General features: G+C 41.3%; 1 protein-coding gene across 10 annotated transcripts in view; it reads left to right on the plus strand.

Annotated features, from left to right (window-relative positions):
* Nucleotides 1-21746, plus strand: part of arvcfb (ARVCF delta catenin family member b) — a 207367-nt gene that overhangs the window by 25680 nt on the left and 159941 nt on the right. For 9 of the 10 annotated variants that reach the window (XM_078421486.1, XM_078421491.1, XM_078421489.1 and 6 more), the window contains exon 2: nucleotides 7816-7865. The exons of the other annotated variant lie outside the window; for it this stretch is intronic. The gene's annotated coding sequence lies outside the window, so the exon portion shown is untranslated. The remainder of the gene's footprint in view (nucleotides 1-7815; nucleotides 7866-21746) is intronic. 10 annotated transcript variants of the gene reach the window in all.

Genomic DNA, 21746 nt, shown 5'->3' on the forward strand with positions numbered 1-21746 from the left:
TATTGAAGTACACAAAATTGATGTGCAAATGGCAGTCTTTATTGGTGCTTTCGTAACAACAGTGTGGAATTGTGCAGTTGGCATTAATTCTACATGAATACATTTGAATTGCCCAATATCACATGATAAATGCGAGATGACCAACTTTTTATGCCTTTTGAATGATCGCCATCGTCTCAATACCTAAAGAATAGGTTCAATGTGGACCTATTGGTTTACAAAAGAAGATACAAGCACAGGAGTAACTTGGCAGGTCACAGAACCCCCCCCGGTTTAAATACAAATCAATATTTGGAGATGGGCAATGATGGTGAAGAAAGGTAAATGAGTATCTGAGGCAAATCTTTTTGGAGATCTTAGTCCAGCAGAGTGGCGCAGCTGGGTAGAGCTGCTGCCTTGGCGCCAGAGACCCATGTTCCACCCTGTCCCCGGGTGCTATATGTGTGAAGTTTGCACTTTTCTCTGTTTCCTCCAGCTGCCTCCCACACATCCACGTTTATGGGTTAATTGGGCTCTGTAAGGCACCATGTGTGCTGGGATTGGATGCTATGGAACAGTGTGAACCGGTGATTGATGTTCAGCATAGGCGCAGTGGGCTGAAGGGCCGGATCCTTTTTGCATTTTTCAATCAATCTTATTGCAGATGCAGTTTTGTCTGGACCGAGCAGGTTCTTTACAAGTTCATTATTTTAGTAGCTAAGTTATCTTAGATTAATACAGCAGACATTTATTTTAAAATACTAATGTTCAATTGTTTATTATTTAATTTTTCTAAAAGAAGCTCGTGATGAAATTGAGAGAACATTTGGAATAGTGAAGGAAATATCCTAACAGGCTGATCTGAACTCCTGACACTCTTTGCAGTGCAGATGTGGCTATCCTGGATGGAGCTGGTTGCCATGCCAACAGTCGTCCAGGATGGATTGCTTTCTGCTTGTGAAGCTCTGCAGTTCTTTATTCTCCAAGAATATTATTAAACCCGTAGCCACAACATCACTCTGTTGCATTAGGATCTATTAATAATAGTTGCTGTCAGGTTTGGCATATGCTAAGCGTCATAAACTCGTGACAGATGTTTACCACAGAATATTTTTTTGGAATAAGCTGAATTAAGCTGGTTTCTGCACACCACTTGCCATCTTGGCATGACCCAACCTCACAGGATGGGCTCCACTCGGAGTGCTGAATGACTGCCAACCTGCCCCACCCAAACCGAGAGATGTGTCGTAAGACATAATGAAACTTTGGCAGCTTGGAAACCTTGGACCTTGATCGTGTACTAATGAGTAGGAAGGAACTCCAGATGCTGGTTTACACCTACGATAGGCACATTATGCTGAATAACTCAGCGGGGAAGGCAGCATCTCTGAAGTCTGAAGAAGGATCTCGACCCGAAAGGTCACCCATTTGTTCGATCCACAAATGCTGCCTGTCCTGCTGAGTTATTCCAGATAGACTGAGTGTCTATCTTTAGTCAACTAATGAGACTGTATGTAGTCTCAAAGAACTGTAGATGCTAGTTTACAAAAAAAGAAGCACAATGCTGAAGTAATTAAGTGGATCACGCAGCTTTGAATTTGAGTGTAGTTTATTGTCATGTGTACCTAGATACATTGAGAAGCTTTTATTGTGTACATATCTGGAGAACAATGATAGGTGATGTTTCGGGTGAGGACCCTTTTTCAGACGGGATGAGACTCAATCCCTGGGTTGCCCTGATAGCATTTAACATGGCAACGTTGGGCAAAGCTTTGATTTCTGTTAAGAAATTGAGGCTATGCAACAGTTTTTAAAGTATTTGGACTGCTTTCATAATTTTACAATATTTCAATATATTTAAATATAAAATAAATTGAAGCAAAATTAAAATAAACAACTGAAGACTTTCTCCTACCTCATCTTCAGGGCTGGAAATTCCAGCGCGATCTGGCTTTGAGGCTGCTCCCCATGTGTAGTGACAGATGTGTGAGCATTTCTAACTCTAAACATCCTGGGTTTGGAGCGGGTCCCAATAAGTGTCGGGTTTGCCTGGGAGCAGTTGAGTACCAGCTGCAGTCAACCTGTTGCGGCCTAACAACTTTGAGGTGATCTTGTTCTTCATTCCAGCCGTTTCCTTCCCACCAAGCTGACATGCAGTTCAATCTAGTATGGCATTATTACAGCTACAGACTTAGTAAACGCTGCTGTGCATTGTATTCCAGCCATTGATGAATAACTGAATAACAGGTTCAGGTTGAAATTGATCCCTCTACTTGGTAGATACAAGTGCAATTGTACACTATCATCTGGGACTCTTCCTTTTGAGTATAGAAAGAATTAAGATTGATAATCCCAAATGTACGTGCCTTGTCCTCCACATATGATAACATATGGGTCATCGGCCTTATTTTGCACATTCAATTTCTTACAAATTGATTTGACCTCCTAAGTCCGGAGTTTATTGCTTGGTCAATGAAGAATAATTTCTATCTTCCTCATTGATCATCATTTGAGCTGTGTTAAACTGTCATAGGGCCAATTGAGCCTCTGTATTTGTGTAGGAAAGAACTGCAGATGCTAGGTTACACTGAAGATGGACACAAAATGCTGGAGTGTCTGAGGAAGGGTCTCGACCTGAAACATCAATTCCTTTTCTCCAGAGATGCTGCCAGACCCACTGAGTTACTCGAGCATTTTGTGTTTATCTAAGACACTATTTCATGTCCTGGCATAGAATGAGAACTGTGCTGCACCTATGTTCTAAACAAGGTGATGGAAGTATTTAAAGAATGGATTGAAGTGATTGAAAAAGGGTTTCCGACCCAAAACGCTGCCTCCATGTTCCTCAGGAATGCTGCCTGGTCCATTGAGTTACTCCAGCATTTTGTGTCGATCTTTGAAGGAAGTACTTTCCAGGTCAGGCAGCATCTCTGGAGAAACAGCTCAGAGATATTTCACCAGAACAAGGCAAGTTTGCAGTTTAAAACGTGCTTGATTTTTAATTTGAGTTTACCTGTGGAAACGTGAGCCCCTAATGCCTCTGGCATGCGCATGCTTATGTTTGCATCAGGAATCCAAAATGGTAATCAGGAACAAGTAAATCGGGTTCTTTTCCATGCTCTTCCTTGAGGTCGGGACCAGGGACCTTGGTGTCACTTTGGATGAGAAGCTGAATTAGATTCTCCAGATTTCTAATGATTTGGTTTAATCTTTGGCCAGGAAATAACAGGTTGTTTTGGTAAATCAACCTTATTGCAACATCAAGTTTGGTGGAAAAGTCCCTCATTAAATTTGAAAACTCAGATGTGAAAAGGTGGCATGTAAAGGGTGTGCCCATAAGATTATTTTTGCAGTACACCCTGTTCTCATTGAAGGCCAGCAATGTGGCGAGGATGTTTTCCAGTGTTTCAGTCATTGCCTGGTAAATTTTCTTTTGTGGAGGGTTTTTTTCATTTCGAAACTGTTGAAAAAGGAGATGACCACACGATATTGTCAAGTACAGTTTGTCTATTTTCATTTCTTTAAAGCTGATATTTGTCATCTCATTCTCCTGGCCATATTGAGCTAAAGCTTTCAAATTTATTTTAATAAATTGCTATTCCAGATCTTCAATGTGCAAATAGAGTTGACAAAAAAGAGTAGTGGACGGGACACACTTTGACCGAATTGCACTGCGGATTTTGAACATCTTGAGACTCAAAGTGCTTTAACTTGAGTGAGCATCAATGCTACATCAAATGCAGGAATTATCAGCTTCTGTACATGCTCCTGTTGACCCCCAGTCTTTGACACTGTGGATTGAGAGGGAATGTGATGCATTCTTTTTGAGTTTCACTGTCCCACAAAAAAATTGTGATCTTGCATCTGCCTCGAGACTGCATCCATGCTGTGGTATTGGTTGGTATTTGTCCATCTTGGTACAGTCTGCAGTCATGCAGTGCAACATCGTTGTTGCAATATTATCTTAATTTTCATAATCTTGCAGCACAGGCTCAACACTTTCTGCAGAAGTGGAGCTAATCTGGAGGACAAATGGAAAACTGTTCATTTTTGCATAGCTCCACACCAGAATCCAGGAAAACCCAACCTCTGTAATCAAGCTGCAGTCATGAGTTCATAAGACATAAGAGCAGTATTAGGCCATTCGGCCCATCAAGTCTGCGCCATTGTACTCTCTCTTCTAGATGCTGCCTAACCTGCTGAGTTACTCCAGCATTTTGTGATACCTTCGATTTGTACCAGCATCTGCAGTTCGTTGGATGCTTTCAAGAGAGAGCTGGATAGAGCTCTTAAGGATAGCGGAGTGAGGGGGTATGGGGAGAAGGCAGGAACGGGGTACTGATTGAGAGTGATCAGCCATGATCGCATTGAATGGCGGTGCTGGCTCGAAGGGCTGAATGGCCTACTCTTGCACCTATTGTCTATTGTTATTTTCCTACACTGCTCCACTGTACGATCATGGCAGAACTATCTTTGCCTCTCAACCCCGTTCTCCTGCTTCTCCCCATAACCTTTGATTTCCCTTCCTAATCAATGCTACAACAAATGCAGGAATTATCTGCTTTAAGAATACCCAAACGATTTGGCCTCCACCATTGTTGCAATGAATTCCACACATTCACTGCCCTCTGGTAAAGAAATTCCTCCATCTCCATTCCAAAGTTACGTCAATTCATTCTAAGGCTGTGCCCTCTAGTCCTAGACTCCCATTACACAAATCATCCTCCACACCCACTTTATCTAGGCCTTTCACTATTGCATGTTTTGGGGGCTGATTCCCAAATCGTCCAACTTGTTCAGTGAGACTTGAGAATGGGCATTCCCTTTCAGTAATGCAACTCAGTAATAACCTCCCTGCTGTCCAACACTTTGCAGTCTATGCAATGAGACTGGAAAATATGGACCGTTTTCCACACACGAGGACCTCTTGGTGGAAGCTGATATTGATGAAATTCAACATGTCCTTCAATATACCGACCGCAGAAAGACGCAAAAAGGATTAATGACGCTTTGGGTCAGGATCCTTCTTCAGACCATCTATGGTGGTCACTCTACAAGTTTAAGGAGATCAATGACGTGAATGTGGCACCCAGCTTGTGATTTACCAGGTTCCAGGTTCTTGCTGTTGGCTCTCTTCTAACATTGCCCAGAACTTGCACCTGAATGCAGAATTATCAATGCCATCTCAGAAAAATTGTTTAAATCCATTGGCAGGAGAGACAAATCAATATCACCTGCTCTTCCATGCCAATATCTCCAGCACTGCAGGATTAATTGCACAGTTTGCTCCACTGGTCTGAAAATGCTGTTCACTTTCCTGACCCCAGATTGAAGGAGCAGGCATATGTTTAATGAGCTCTGATGTAGCAATAGATTTTCAGGTGAACAGAGAAAAGATTCCGGAATGTTCTCAAAACTGTTTTTAAAACTGTGTAGATACAAATAGTGCTATACCTGCAGGTAGAAAAGAGATTTAAGAATAGAGCGATTGTATCAGATGGTAGTAGATCCTTCTCTGGGAAGACCACAGACCGGCCTGACCAGGTCACATCTTGTGTAAGTGACAGAACCATGTTCCCAGTGATCCACCCATCTATGGCAGAGTCTGTAGAGGCCACATTGGCCTCATTAACCAGTTAGATTGGAAGTGCATCATCTTGAGGAAATTTGTAGAAGATGTTTTTGAAGTTGATGTTTCTAAAAATAAATTTAAAATTGCCCATTTGGCTGAAATTGTCCATATCTGTTTGGCATTGTTGCAAGTATTAGTTCATCTCCCACGGCCCCAGTTCCAAGTACTTAATTTCCTATTCCATCCAACCATCCATCTTATCTGTTCTTGATACATTTCCTGCCTCAAGCAGCAATTGTCAGTCGGTACTGCAGTCCCTGAACCACCTTTGTTTATGGCTTCCTTCCTCTTCTGTTATCACTTTTATCATTTTGTTGGAATCAAATTCTTTTAAGTTGAAGGATTTGTCTTCTAAATTCATAGGTTGTATCACCCCCCTGCTCTCTGAAACAATATAAAGTCCTTGATGTGTCACTTGAAAAAACATCATTAGCAGTGTTAAGAAAAGAGTTGGTGTGGAGTTTAATGTTTTATGACTTCACAAAAGTATAAAAATCATGAGGGGAATAGATAGGGTGAATGCACAGTCTTTTACCCAGAACAGGAATCAAGAACCAGAGGACATGGGTTTAAATAGGAACCTGAGGGGCATCTTTTCCTCGGGGGGGGGGGGGGGGGGGGGTATATGGAACAATCTGCCAGGGGGTATGAAGCATTTACATATGTTAAAATGAGAGATGTTTGTGACAAATTCAGTTGAGAACAACATTGGCTTGCCATATGGAAATGAGGTTTCAAGTGGAATTCTTGTTAGGTTCACTGCAGTCGGAGCACGTTTTTTCAGGCCGATGGGAAGTGGTAATGGCCAGCATGACTCTTATTTATTCATGTCCACTAGAAATTGCATCCACTCAGTTGTCCAATGCATAATAGACCAATGCAAATATCCGTCTTTGTGGTTACTCTGAGTGTCGTCTGAATTCTCTTACATGTGAATTTGTAGGTTCAAAGTCATAGATGCCACAGTGTTAAATTTGCCAAAAATTGGGAGTTTAAAATATTCCCCTACTTACGATGGAAAATGGCTGAAAAAGTCATTTCTATTTTGCCCTGGATTATTTTGGTAATGTTTCCAGATGAACAAATCAAATGAATTTTGCCCTTTAGCCAAAAGCAGCAAAAACTGCAGATGCTGAAAATAGAGAAAATACTGAAGACTTCCACAACATCTATGGTGAGAGAAAAAATGATAATATTTGGGTCAGTCACCCTTCTTTAGAAAAGAATTGAAAGAATGGTTTATGAAATGTTACAGAAACGTGTAAAGGGCCATTGGACAGAAATACTAACTCCACAGTTGTTCCCTGTTCTGCAGTGTACTTGCAGCTTATCCTGCTTTTATTTCCTCCAACGATTTGCAACACTCCACTGGAATCAGTCTGAAGAAGGGTCCTGACCCAAAATATCACCTATCCATGTCCAGAAATGCTGCCTGACTCATTGACTTACTCCAGCACTTTGTATTTTTTTGTAAATCATCTTTAGCAGTTTCTTATGTCTCCATTTTAGCTTGGATTGTGCTGAACTGAAAAATAGAAAACATTCTTAAACCATGGGTCTGTAAAGCAATCCTAAAGATGCTTTTCAGAGTTTTATGATAATTGATTTTGTTTGCTGATATTGAATACTCAATTATATGCAAGTTATAATGAAATGGCGAGATGCTGCTGGGTTTGGAGATTTGTGGAAACTTGAAACGTGGAAAATAGACAACTGTATTTTGTGTTTCTGGCATAATTCCAATGTAGGTGGAAGCTTCTGGCAGCTGTAATTATTGCAAAGCGGGCAAAAAATCCCACAGGGCTCAAATTGACCAGCAAAAGGATGAATAATATAAGAATAATTTGTGCTGATGCTGATGAGTTAACAATGGGGCAATGACATGTTACCTTGTTTAAAACTAATTACGTAGGATTGCTTAAGTCCAAAATGATTTGTTGGTATCTAAAGGATGATTTTTTTTTTCTGCCATTGATTTGGTTTGCTAACTAAGAAAACCGATGAAGACCAAAAAGACTCATTTCACCATGATAATTCACATGAATGCTCAATTCATAGTCGTGAACAATATCATTTAGTTTTAATCTTGCAATCCATTCTCTTAAAATGAAACATCTCAATCACACCTGTCTACTCAATGTCATTAGATTTACTGTAATCCTCCAATCAGTAATTAATAAATTGATACTTTCTTTCCTCTATAGGCATAACTACTTCATATCGGAGCTATCTCCCAAGATACACACATCCTTGGGTAAGTGAAAGAGCATTGAAATCTTCCTCTCTTGTATTTTATAAACAAACAATGTCTAGTGGGATGGGCACCATTCACTAGTTGCTGCAAATCAGTCATATGCTGTTCCTTAAGTCCAGAGATTATATTTAAGGCTATATATAGCAGAGGTATACTCGGAAATATATAAATATACCACATTAGCCATCCTCCAGTCTCCTGGAACCGCATCTGTGCCAAAAAATGATGCATATATGATGCAAGGATTTCTGTGATTTCTTACCTTGCTTCCTGCAAATTCAGAAGATACACTTGGGTCAGGCCATTTATTCACCCTAATGTGCGAATAACTGCCAATACTACATCCTTCGGTAATTCATAAACGAGCCAACATATTACAACTCATTTACTTCAGTTCCTTAGCTTCCATGATCTACTTGGTAAAAATAGTCATTAAAAACATCTTCCATCTCCTGTGGCTCCATGCATGCTGATCTTTAAGGGACATATTCTTTTCCTTGTCTTTTCTAAAAAAAAATGTTTGTTTTTTAAACTACATAGAAACTAGGTGCAGGAGTAGGCCATTCGGCCCTTTGAGCCATTCAATATGATCATGGCTGATCATCCAAATCAGTACCCCGTTCTGGCTTTTTCCCCACATCCCATGACCCCTTTGCCCCAAGAGCTAACTCTAACTCTCTCTTGAAATCTCTACCAATCAGTATTCCAGATTCTGGTGTGTCAAATTAAAAAATTCACTTCACAACAGCCTTGTTTGGAATTTTAATTGAGAACAATTTTGCTCTTCTGTTTGAAGTAAAACTGCATGTTCTCAGTCCCTCTAGATGTGAATCTGAAGTTGTTCCACATGGATAAAACACTTTGGCAGGAGCTAAACTGGCATAAGACTAATACACGCACAATATGCTGAATGCATCCACCCTGTGTTAGATCTTAGTTGCATTAGTTATATATTTTCATTTGTATCTCAACAGTTACAGATCAGGTCGTTTTCGTGTGAATGCAATTTGCTATGCCTTCTCAATATTTCCACATATTTCTCAAGATCTTGTCATCAAGTTTAAAGGTATTTAGGACTGCAGAACCCACGTAATAAAACACAACTGTCCCCTGCATTAACAAAGCCATAATCGGAGCCATCATGTGCTGTGCCACAGCTGTGGAAGTGGCATTTAGTGAGAAAATTTAAGCTTTTGCACATTCATTTGTGTTGATGGTTAATTGCACATTTTTCCAAACATTTGGCAGACTGACTGAGACTGTTATCTTGGATGCAAAATACTTAGATAACCTTCCATCCTTGAATGATATATAATTTTAAGTCTTGTGGATTGGATGTCTTGGAGGGAACCATCTGCAAGACATCAGAATAGTTATCACAAATTAATAATTTGATTTGGAACGATTCAATAACCAACACGTTTAAAATAAAAAGCCAAAATAATTTGATTTTGTCCATAAACACCAATGAGGTAGACCACGATTCCACAAACAATTGATAGAAAGAATGACGGTGAAGGTAACTTACGCAAACAGTTTCATGCTGGGGGTTTCCAAATTTCCAGCACTTGCGTCATTTTGCTTTGCGGAACGTAAAACATGCCCGTTCAGCCATTAAATGAACAATACCTATCAAACATGCATTTATGTAGCATCTCTTTATAAAGGTGAGCAGTATAAAGCACCAAAATAAATCTGCCTCATTTTTATTGTGACTAATTTTGGCCTCCAAGTCTGCAGTGGGTGCAGTTGGAGGCCTGCCAGGTCGTTTCCTGGAATAGAGTGCATTGGGTGAAAGGAGAGGGTGGACAACCTTGGAGTGTCGAGAGGCTGAGGGGTGACCTGATAGAAATATACAAAGTTGTGAGGCATGGGTAGGTCTTTTTCCAGGGGATGGAAATTTCACATACGAGAGGTTTAAGGTGCGAGGCGGAGTCTGAAATGAGATGTGCAAAGCACAATGGTGCATTGATGGAAGTAGAAGCCATAGTAACATTTAAGTGGCATTTAAAATGAACCCATGAGCAGTCAGTGATCAGAGGGTATAGATCACGTGCCAGCAGATGGGATTGGTTTGGATTGGCATTGTGTGTCTTGTTCCTGCGATGTTCCATTCTATATTTCTAAGCCAGTTGAAACAGTTGGTAGATGCTTATCCTTCTGTGGCCAAACAGCGTAACCAGACAGGAGGTGCCACATCCGAGGAGCCTTTGACTTGAATGTCTCCACTGCCTGGGTCATTCACCCAATCCTTCCTGATGGGTTCAGCAAAAGGCTCAATATACAAGACAAAAAGGATGAGGGCAACTGACCCCAGGCTTAAGTGGAAATCAGTCATCTGCTTCGTGAGGCGGGGGGCGCTGCTGATATTGGTGCGGAGTGGTTGCATTCCATTTTAAAGAGCAACATTTAAATGTTACTCTTGTCAACGGTCGCATCCTTCAGGATAAGTGTGCTCAAGTTATTATTATTTCGTGTCATCACACAACTGTTTGCCAATAGTGAGCAAATTTTAGTGCCACATTGTTGGCCTCTGCAAGATCCTTTACAGTGCATGTGTCATGCAGCATGTCACAGCTCAGGAGATGTTCCATAGTCTGGAGGCCCTGTCCACACTCGCAGTCTGCCGCATCTTCAGTGCATCCCTACTTCAGCATGTCCGATTGGCTCTTCCCTGTGCCTGTCCGCAGTCTGTTGGGACTACGCCAGGTTATCCACGGTTGGTCGGAACCTGGTGGAAGTCTCTCAGAGGGATCGATTGCCATGTGAGTGTCTTCCGAAGATTTCTCTAGTCTCTTTTCCCAGAGTTTGAGCCTTCTGGACGATGCACTGCAGTCCAGGGGATGGACAGAAGAGAGGAAACTTCTGCGTGATTTCAAATGCTGAGGTAGCAAAGGGTGGTCTTTCATCCTCTGATAATCTGAGGCGTTCTTTTTGACTGGCTACAGCTCTTCTGATTCCAGGAGGTGCAATGCCAGAGAGTAGGTAGATGGTGTGCTCAAGTGTATCCTGTCCTTTAAGAATGCCATTTTATACTTGCATTTGACATAATAAGCAGTTGATGTGGATAGGATTGGTCATGTTACTTGATCTGATTTTTGCAGCATTTCAGAGTTTAAATTCTGGCCATTACTGGAATGCAACAGACTTGGCGATTCAGTACTCTGACACTATGTCTGCAGAATGCCAGCTTCCCTCTTTATTGTCCACGCATGGGCAATTTTCTGATTTGGCAGTCAAATTATTTTTCATAATTATCTTTGTATTGCCATTTCTTGCTATTCTTTTAAGGAAGTAGTGATTGACCCCAGAAGCTGCTTCTACATTTGGGGTATGATCTTTGTGTTCTTCCCCATTATTTACCGATTCTGCTAAAATGTTTGCAACAGTTTTCTGTTCTAAATAAAGAATCTCCTTAAAATATGTATTAATGCTTACTGTGCTCTGAGTATTTCCCTTTCCAAACTTGCACTGTTCGCTTTATTTTCCTTGATCTGTTTCACTTGTACAAAATTAGATGGCAGAATGTTTGGCCTCTGGTAGCAAAGTGCTCTGGATTGTGTCCTTTGCCAGTTATCAATGGACCAAATGGTAGAATGCAAAGTGAATGTCGGATGTTGAAGCAATTGTTACTAATGGAGTAATATTTCTTTCACCCGTTTTAAATACAGCGCATGTCTGAAATAACACTGACGAATGAGAATAAGCTTGACCTGTCGAAGGCCAGCTTGCTTGTACTCAACTTAGCTTCAAACTCTATTTCTTTGTCTATATGACATTATGTCGTGATTTACTCTGAACACTTATAGACTCTTGGAATGAACAAGTCCTTCCAGGTGTACTGGCAACTAATTTAAATGTATGTTAGTTCACAAATACCGTGTGGAAACGGTTCTTTTGGCCCACAGTCCACACCGACCAATGCTTCCCCACGCATAAGTTCTATCTTACACACCAGGCTCAATTCTACAGAAGCCAGTTAACCTACAAACCTGCAGGTCTTTAATGTGGGAGAAAACCGGAGCACCCGGAGAAAATCCAAGCAGTCACAGGGAGAACATACAAACTCTGTACAGGCAGCACCCTGTATTGTTTAGCTTTATCGGAAACAAAGTTTGAGTTTTCTTTATTCAGCGAAGATCCTCCTTATAATGCATTGAATTTGATCACAGTGGAGCAGGTGGTCAAACTGGAACACTGAATCTTTCAAGTATCAAGTGTGTTTAAGTTGTCATGTGCCGGAAATGGAACATTTAAATTATTTCTTGTTACAACTTTGCAGGCACATTCATGCAACAGCACAAATGTACAATAAATTCTCAGTTATACTTGGTAACCTGACCACAAATGGTGCTAGGCGAAGTATGTGGTGCAAGTTTTGTACTAGGTCCTTAGTATAAGAAAGTAACTGCAGATGCTGGTACAAATCGAAGGTATTTATTCACAAAATGCTGGAGTAACTCAGCAGGTCAGGCAGCATCTCAGGAGAGAAGGAATGGGTGACGTTTCGGGTTGAGACCCTTCTTCAGACTGATGTCAGGGGGGCGGGACAAAGTCTCCACCTATATCCTTCCTTTGTCCCGCCCCCCTGACATCAGTCTGAAGAAGGGTCTCAACCCGAAATGTCACCCATTCCTTCTCTCCTGAGATGCTGCCTGACCTGAGTTATCCAGGATTTTGTGAATAAGGTCCTTAGTAGTTTTCTGCTGAGAGGGTTGTGTTCAAGAGCCTGATGGTGAATGGAAAGAAACTGCTCTTGAACCTGCAGGCAATTTTTCGAGGCTCCTGAACCATATTCCTGATGGTAGCAGTGAGCTGAGTGTGTGGACAGGGAGGTGTGAGCCTGATGTTAGTTGGCTCTTGCGGCAGTACTTCAGGTAGTTCCCTTTAATGCTGAGGTCAATACTCTTGATGGATTGGGCAATGTTCATGGCTTTCTCCAGCCACCTTTGTTCTTGACTGTTTGAGTTACTGAATCACTATGCTCTCTGTCAGAAGTTCAGTAGAGCACTTGGTGTCATGCAGAATCTCTTCTAACATCTGAAGAAGCAGACATACATGAGCTGTCTTTGTGATTGCATCAATGTCTTGAAATGACCACTGAATTTGCTCTGTTCTCCCTACATCACAATTCTTGTTTGAATTATTTAATTCACACAAAATAGCTTTGTTTTTAATTCTTAAAAATTTCAGTGAATTAAGCTTTTATATTTTAATGAAAAGTGCAACATAGATTAATATTTATTCATTTTATCTGAAGTTAAATGATCTGGTAAACCATTGATTTTGGTGGAGAATCTAGTCCTGCAGATTAGGAGACAAAGAGCAAGGGCAAGTTATATTTAAGCAAAATATAACTTGCCTTGTCCTCTGTCTCCTAATGTGCAGGGTGTGAATCTCCATTAAAATCAGTGGTGTCTCAGATCTTACAGCAGGTCTGACGGGCTTAAGATCTGAGCAATATCGAGGATCCTCGCAAGCAACAGTAAATTGACTATTCGAATGCGATCTGTCACTCAGTCTTGAGATGCCACATTCACCAACTCAATTTCAAGACAGAGAGCTGAGGGCTTTAATTGGAACTACAGCAATTAAGGTTTGCCAAATTTAATGTCTTGGATTGCAGTCCTTTGCTCACACAATAAACAAAGTACTTGCATTTCTCTGCAACAGGAATTTGTCAAAACTCAGGGGAAGTTAGCCGTTGGATTTATTATTAATGTCCTCTTGGCAAGTCATGGTCATAGTCATTGAGCTTTGAGCAATGTGGAGAGGAATTTTTTTGAAGGAGCCCCGATTGTTTTCTTGGCCTTCCTGGTAGTTTATTGTTGGTCATGTATGTATTTATTTGATTTTAACTTAACAACAGGATTGAATATTTGCATTTAAAAAAAAGGTTATTATCAAAGTTTTTGTTGGGCAGAAACCAATGCTTACACCAACTTTTCAGCCTCTATCTCAGGTTAAATCAAACTATCTGCAAATTCTGAAATTCTGTTTGAGCTTAAGTTGAACTCCTGGCCCCAGATTACTTACTTTCACAGAGAGCCCCGATACACAAATTTGAAACAGAGGGTTAAACTTGTCACTTGTACAGATGGTACTTTTATTTTTGCCAGAATAACAAGCTGAATTATACTGGTTAAATAGAAAAATCTGTGATCATTTATAACTGTCAAGTTATAAATGAACATCTTGGGTGGCGTTCTAAAATATTTGTTCCTCTTGTTTTCCCTGCTCCTCCTTGTTCTTTGAAGGTCCGGCCATGTTTAGATTTTCATGGTATTAAATCTTATCCCAGCAATCAGATGAAACAAGACCATATCTCTGAGGCAGTACGATCAGAGGGAAATCTAACTGGGGAAAAAAAGTTAATTACGTTTGAGACTGGTCTTGCCTCTTCTCCTCCATCCCACCCCTCCCTATCAATAAACACATCTCTACAAAGAATCTTTGAGAAGCAATGCGAGGAAGGTCATTCTAACCTGAAGCTAGTGAAGTTAATTGTACTGACTTGTTAATGGTTGCTCAACACATAAGAGAGTATTTGACATTTATATTTCCAATATACTTTAAACAGAATTTATTCCAGGTCCATTCCTTCACCTCACACATTATAGCACTATCGCTGTTGTTTTCGACTTGCCTCTTGCTCCTTTATGCGAAGCATTCTTTGTGCACAAAGAAATCGGTAATAAATGGAATTATGTGCATACCACCCAGCACTCTGGATTTCACATTTTCGTCGAGTGCAAAGTTAGATGTTTAATTTACAGATAAAGCATAGAAACAGGCACTTCAGTCCACCGGGTCCACACCAGTCATCAGGGGGTATGGGGAGAAGGCAGGAATGGGGTTCTGATTGAGAATGATCAGCCAGGATCACATTGAATGGCGATGCTGGCACGAAGCCTGCACCTATTGTCTATTGTCAATCATCTGTTCACACCAGTTTTATATTTTCCTACTATTTCATCCACTCCCTGAACACCAGGGCAGTTTCAGCACCTCACATTTCACTTGGGCAGCTTACACCCCAACGGTATGAACATTGATTTCTTTAACTGCAAGTAACCCTGGCTTTCCAATAGGTGCAGGAGTAGGCCATTCAGCCCTTCGAGCCAGCACCGCCATTCAATGCGATCATGGCTGATCACTCTCAATCAGTACCCCGTTCCTGCCTTCTCCCCATACCCCCTAACACCGCTATCCTTAAGAGCTCTCTCCATTGCTCCCCCTTCCCAGTTCTCCGATCAGTCTTAATGTCTCCGACTACATTTTTTCTTTGTTTGCATTGTTGTTACCTTCTCCTAGCCAACAATGGTCTATTCTACATCTTCCTTGATCTCCATTTCCTTCATCCTGTTTTCACACCTTACACTTCCTTATCTACCTCTCTCTCTCTCTCTCTCTCTCTCTCTCTCTCTCTCTCTCTCTCTCTCTCTCTCTCTCTCTCTCTCTCTCTCTCTCTCTCTCTCTCTCTCTCTCTCTCTCTCTCTCTCTCTCTCTCTCTCTCTCTCTCCCTCTCTCTCCCTCTCTCTCTCTCTCTCTCTCCCCCTCTCTCTCTCTCTCTCTCTCCCCCTCTCTCCCTCTCCCCTGATATCAATGTGAAGAAGGGGCTCGACCCGAAACATCACCCATTCCTTCTCTCCAGAGATGCTGCCTGTCCCTCTGAGCTACTCTAGCTTTTTGTGTCTATCTTCGGTTTAAACCAGCATCTGCAGTTCCTTCCTACACACCTGTTTCTGTGCTGCATGGTTCAACATCTCTATGACCTATATTGTGACAAAGAGTGTAATCCTGCCGGCTTTTGACTTCAACTATTATTGCTTGCCTGTAATTGCAGGGAAATGCCAAGATAATTAAGTTTTATGCTCTAGGTGTTTCATGATAATTAATAGAGTGGTGGCCTAAATAACAGTGGGGTAGCTTTGTATGAAAATACTGAATTGAAGCATTAATGCACTTCATTCTTGCTGATGCGCATTGAAGTAATTTGTGCAAGAACCTAGAGTGGCACAATTTCTTAATTAAAGCCTTAAGGTGCTCAAAGATGTGTTTAATAACTAAGTGTTGGATTGTGTTATAAGATTTCATCCCTATCTGGTGGATATTGCTGAGTAAGTTTATTTTCTACATCGTAATATCTAGGCCTTGCCTGTAATTTGAAGAGAGCAGATTTTCTCACAAATCATTTTGATCACTCTTCTGGGAAGTCGAATGGTGCAACTTCAGTAGTTTTAATCCTATTGAGGGTAGCAAGAAAAGTTGCCGTGTGAACAAAATCCTGAGATTCGTGCAGTATCAGAGATGGAATGTTATAGTTGTGAAAATAGAAATTAATTGCTTCTGATTTTTTAAGTTTTCATTGTAAAATAATTGTCCAGTATTAGATCAAAACTATCTACCTCATTGGAGATCCTCGAACTATCTTTGATCGGACTGTACAGGCTTTATCTTGCACTAAACGTTATTCATGTTATTCCCTACATCGTTAATCTGTGTACTGAATAGCTCAATTGTAATCCTGCATTGTCTTTCTGCTGACTGGTTAACATGCAACAAAAGCTTTTCACTGTACTTGGTGCAGATGACAATAAACTAAACAAACTAAAAATGGAAGATGGTGTGGCCAAAGCTTTGAATTCAAATTGAATTATTTTTTCATGCTAAGCATATCAAATTGGTATGTGGGTGGTAAGTTGCAAAATATCTCAACTGCATGTTTTTTTTAAAAACTCAATTGAGAGGCTTGCTACCACTCCAAAAGATACAAAGTGCAGGAGTAACTCAGCAGGTCAGACCATGTTTCTGGAGAATATGGATACATGATGTTTTGAGTCTGAGCCCTTCAGAGTGATCCATTCCAGTTTTGAGAATTCTTGGGTGGCTGATGAGGCCAATGTGGGATTGGCAGTCTTCCAATGCCAATCGAGTTGATGCCTGAACTCGACTGAAGTTACACAAACAACATGGCTTTTCAGGGCAGATCAGAGGTAAATTCAGACGCTGCAAAACCTTTCCACAATACGCAAAAATCAGATCAGGAGTGTGGAATACACACCTCTTGTCTGGATAAGTACAACTCTAACAACCCAAGAAGCTTGACACACTCCCCGTAATGCTCGATTGGTATGCAATGCATCATCCGAAAGATAACTTGCCTTCATAAATGCACAGTGGCTTTAGTATGTACTGTATATAAATGCACCTCAGTCACTTGCAAAGCTACTCCAGCAGATCCTCTCAAACCTGTGACCAAGAGGTGCAGGGTTACACCACCACCTGCATATCCCTTTCCAAATCGCACAACATCGTGACTTGCAGCACAGTGGCAGAATTTTCATCAAAAGCATTGCAGTGATTCAAGATGGCAGCTTAGCATCAACTTCTCAAGGGCAATGAATGGATAGAAAATGTTGGCTTTGTTGACCATGTCCAGATCCTGATGAATGAAAGAATAAAAATCTCGTGTGCACCTTGATAAATCTATACAGTGATTTGTCACGCTGAGTGGTTCTGTTGCCTGAACACTTGTTTGTGACCAGAATGATTTGGATATTTACAGTTCTCAGCAGTAAGTTAAGAAACAGAAAGCAGGTGAAAGGAAAGATTGGCAGAATGTAGTTTTGACTATTTTCCAACAGATATGATCTATGATATTCATATGCAACCATATCTAATTGCACGTTTAATGATCTTCAATTTTTGACACTGCCTTCCTCGTGTCATCAATCTGACTTAATTTTTGGCAACAGCAGCAAGAACATTCACTTCTGCCCTCTGCTCTCCAAACCTAGACCTCAAATAATTCCACTTGTCAGTTTTTTAAGTTGCTTCTGCCTGAAACTGGTGTGTATCAAGACAGCAAGTCTGGGTTTTGCAATCCTTGCAATGCTGTGTCTTGCTGAACGCATGCGTGTATAAAGATTTAAGCTCGGTATAATAATATTCCACGACCCATCCAGTTCATTTGTTTATATAAGAAAATAACTGCAGATGCTGGTACAAATCGATTTATTCACAAAATGCTGGAGTAACTCAGCAGGTCAGGCAGCATCTCGGGAGAGAAGGAATGGGTGACGTTTCGGGTCGAAACGTCACCCATTCCTTCTCTCCCGAGATGCTGCCTGACCTGCTGAGTTACTCCAGCATTTTGTGAATAAATCAGTTCATTTGTTTTATATTTTCAGAGTGCAATTCCTTTTTTCTTGAGGAATGGCTCAAGAGAAACTGTTGTAAATTCCTGTGTAGGTAGGCTTGAAAGTCCTTTAATTCCGGGAAGGAGCAGTGAAAGGAATAACATTATTTGTTTTTGTATACACATGACCAGTTGCTATGGATAGATCGATCTTCTCCTAGGGCGGATATGTCGAGGACCAGAGGCCATAGCGTAAGGGGGCAAAGGGGCAAATTTTAATGGGAGAGGTGTGGGGCTAGCTTAATGCAGCAAGTGGCGGGTGTCTGGAACGTGCTGCCAGGGATGGTGGTGGAGGCAGTCGTGATAATGGTGATTAAGAGCCTTTTAAATAGGCACATAAATATGCCGGGGATGGAGGGATATGGATCACATACAGACAGATTATGTTAGCTTGGCATCATGTTCAGTATGGACATGGTAGGCCAAAGGGCCTGTACCTGTGTGAGACTGGTCTATGTTCATTGGAGAATAAATCGAATTCCGTATTGATTTATGCATTGCCGTTTATCAATGTGTCCATATAGGTATGTGAGGGGGAAGGATTTTCTGGAATACCAACTGCGATCACAAATATTTTTTTCTCTTGTTACTTCTGATTGCAGAAGGGCACCAGTTCTTTCTGATGTCTCTTGCCAGATCAATGATAGATGTCCTGGCCGGCGGACTCAATTAAATCTCGCCAATGTCAACCAAGTCCTGATTATGGGGGAATGCAATTTTGTTCGGTCATTTGAAGTGTCTTGTCTTTTACTTGTAGTATTCATGAACTGCTTGTGGCTAAGTGAGCAAAAACAAAATGAGTGCAGCAGGTGATGTATGGCCAATCAGGGTTTCTGCATGGTGCTGTTAGAAGTTGCAACTTCCAGCCTTGAAATAAAAATGCAACCATTTGCAAACTCCATGCAAAATAATTCACAAGACTTTTATTTCATGTGGATTTTAGTAAATTGACCAACATGAGAAAATTGTCAAGATACAAGACTGCAGATGCTGAAGTCTTGAGCAAAACATAAAGTGCTGGAGGAACTCCATGACTAGAGCTCTTTGAGACCCCCTCTCATTGCTCCACCTCTGCGATTCAGCAGTCTCAGACGCATCTCACCCTGACATGGCGTCTGCCAATTTCCCTTCACTGATGCTGTCTGAGCAACTGAATTTTTCCAGCATTTTGTTTTGTGTTCAAGGGAAAATGTGAGGCTCCAACAACCAGCTGAGGACATTTCCAACAGATAACCGAAGGAATTGAACAACTACTTTTGTGTCTGTCTTGATCCTTTCTAAAAACAAAAGTGACAGAAATACCAGATGACTGAGGGTTTAATGAGAATAAGGAACTGAAGAAAATTAACAGCTCAAGAGAAGTTGGGAAGCGAAGTTGATAAATCCCAAACACGTATTGGTTGATATCTTGGCAGCTTGAAAGAGATGGCTACAGTGAATGCTCTGTGGCTAGCATCCGCAAATGGTCCTCTGGACTTCAAATGTAAACCCACTGTTTAAGAAAGGAGATGGAGAGAAATATTGGCTTTGTGTCAATAGTAGGGAAAGTGCAGAAACCTTTTCATGAAAAGCTCACCCTGAAGAGTGGTAGATTTGAGCGGAGTCAGCAAGTGTTTTATGGAAGGGAAATTGTGCTTGAGTAATTGATTCTACATCTTGTTCGAGATGTGACAAGTAGAAAAGATCAGGAGGAACTAGTGGATTTGGTGAATTTGTGATGAGCTTACCCGAGGGTCTCACACAGAAGATTGTTCAACAAAGTCAGTGCACCATTCTGATTGATCTACCGACATGGAATGTGTGAGGAAATCTTTCTCCGGTGGCCATGTTCTGACCTGCGAGAAGCCGAAGGGATTTGGGCTTGACCACCAGTGATCAGTTATGTGGAGGCATCATTGTGTAGAGTAAAATGAATGAATAATAACCGCTGCTCCAATCAGTGGCATCCAGTGTCGAATTAACTACTGATTTGCTGTTGAAACATAGCTCGATGGGATTGAGAGTAGGGAAGAGAATGTGAAAAGGCTTCATGAAGATCTGACCAAGTTAAGTGAGTGAGGAAGACCAATGCGGATGCCATTATAATGTGAAAAAGGTGTTAAGTTCCTTACTTTGCACATGACAGACGAGGTCTTTTTTTTAAATGGTGACTAATAGGGTGGTGATGATGTTTGAATGACGGGTTTGTGCCCACACAACAGTAAAAGATGCCTAAGGTGCAATGAGGAAATTCAATAGTATGTTGGCCTTTTATGTGAGAATTTGAATGTCAGTGTAGAGATGGAGTATACTGGAGTATTGGACCATAATAGAAAAGGGAGGTACCCACTCCGGAGTGCCATGCAGATTCACCAGGGATTGGTTCCAGGGATAGTCCTATCAGAGTAGAATCTAGGAACTGCCGATAGTGGTTTACACAAAAGGATGCAAAGTGCTGGAGTAACTCAGCGGGTCAAGCAGCATCTTGAGAGAAAAGGAATCGGTGCCGTTTCTGGTTGGGATCCTTCTTCAGAGTTTGAGTAGACTGGGTCTGTATTATTGCTAGTTTGGAAGAAAAAGTGGAGATGCCCTAATAACAAAATGTGTTAACAGATGGGTTGCGGGAAGAATGTTTCCCTTGTCTGAGGAATATAGAACCAATGTCACACTCTACAGAAAATGAGCAGGCCATTTACCACTGAGATAACATTCTCTTGATATGGGAAGGTCGGAATGCTCCTCATCAGAAGGTGATGATGACTCAGTCATTGAGTTCATTCAAAAGGAATGGTGAATTTCTCAATCAAGAGAATAAAGTAAAATGGGTTTACTGCTGAATTGGAAGTTGTGTCAACAAATGTCAGACAAAACCACTCATCACGACCGTATTTTTAAAGCTCTTACTCACCACTAAACATTTTCACAACGTTACATTCGGGCAAATGTTTCACAGATCAGATGCGGATTTATAACTTGACCCAAGCTCTCGATCAAGGTGACTGGCTTTATCTGAATCCGATGCTCATGTTCCTCTTTTTCCTCAGAGGATGTCTCTGGTTATCACTGCTCGTGACCCCAATGTTGTTAAAATATTATTTGTTTTGGAGATACAACACGGAAATAGGCCCTTATGCCCTCTGAGCCTGTGCCAACCAGCGATTCCTGTACGTTAGTTCTATCCTGCAGATTAGGGACAATTTACAGCCAATTAACCTGCAAATCTGCATGTCTTTGAAGTGCAGTTGGTGCACGTCTGCACGTCTTTAGTTGGTGCAAACCGGAGAAAACCCACGTGGTCACAGTGAGAACGTACAAACTTCAAAAAGATGTGCCCTTACTCAGAATCGAACCCAAGTCTATGGCACTGTAAGGTTGCAACTCTACAGCTGCACCACTGTGCCACCCTAATGACAATCCTCTATCCAGTACCTTCATGACTCATCTGTCTAAGGGTTGAGTGCACAGTCTGTTCCTTTGTTTCCTAGTCTAAAACGATTGTAATCACAATAGTGTAATTGAGTGATACGGTGTGGAAACAGGCCCGTTGGCCCATCTTGCCCAAAATGTCCCAGCTACCCTAGTCCCACCTGCCTGTGTTTGGTCCATGTGCCTCCGAACCGGTCCTACCCACGTACCTGTCTAACTGTTTCTTAAAAGTCAGGATAGTCCCAGCCTCAACTACCTCCTCTGGCAGCTTGTTC

The sequence above is a fragment of the Rhinoraja longicauda genome, chromosome 25, assembly GCF_053455715.1.
Source record: "Rhinoraja longicauda isolate Sanriku21f chromosome 25, sRhiLon1.1, whole genome shotgun sequence".
Classification (NCBI taxonomy): Eukaryota; Metazoa; Chordata; class Chondrichthyes; order Rajiformes; family Arhynchobatidae; genus Rhinoraja; species Rhinoraja longicauda.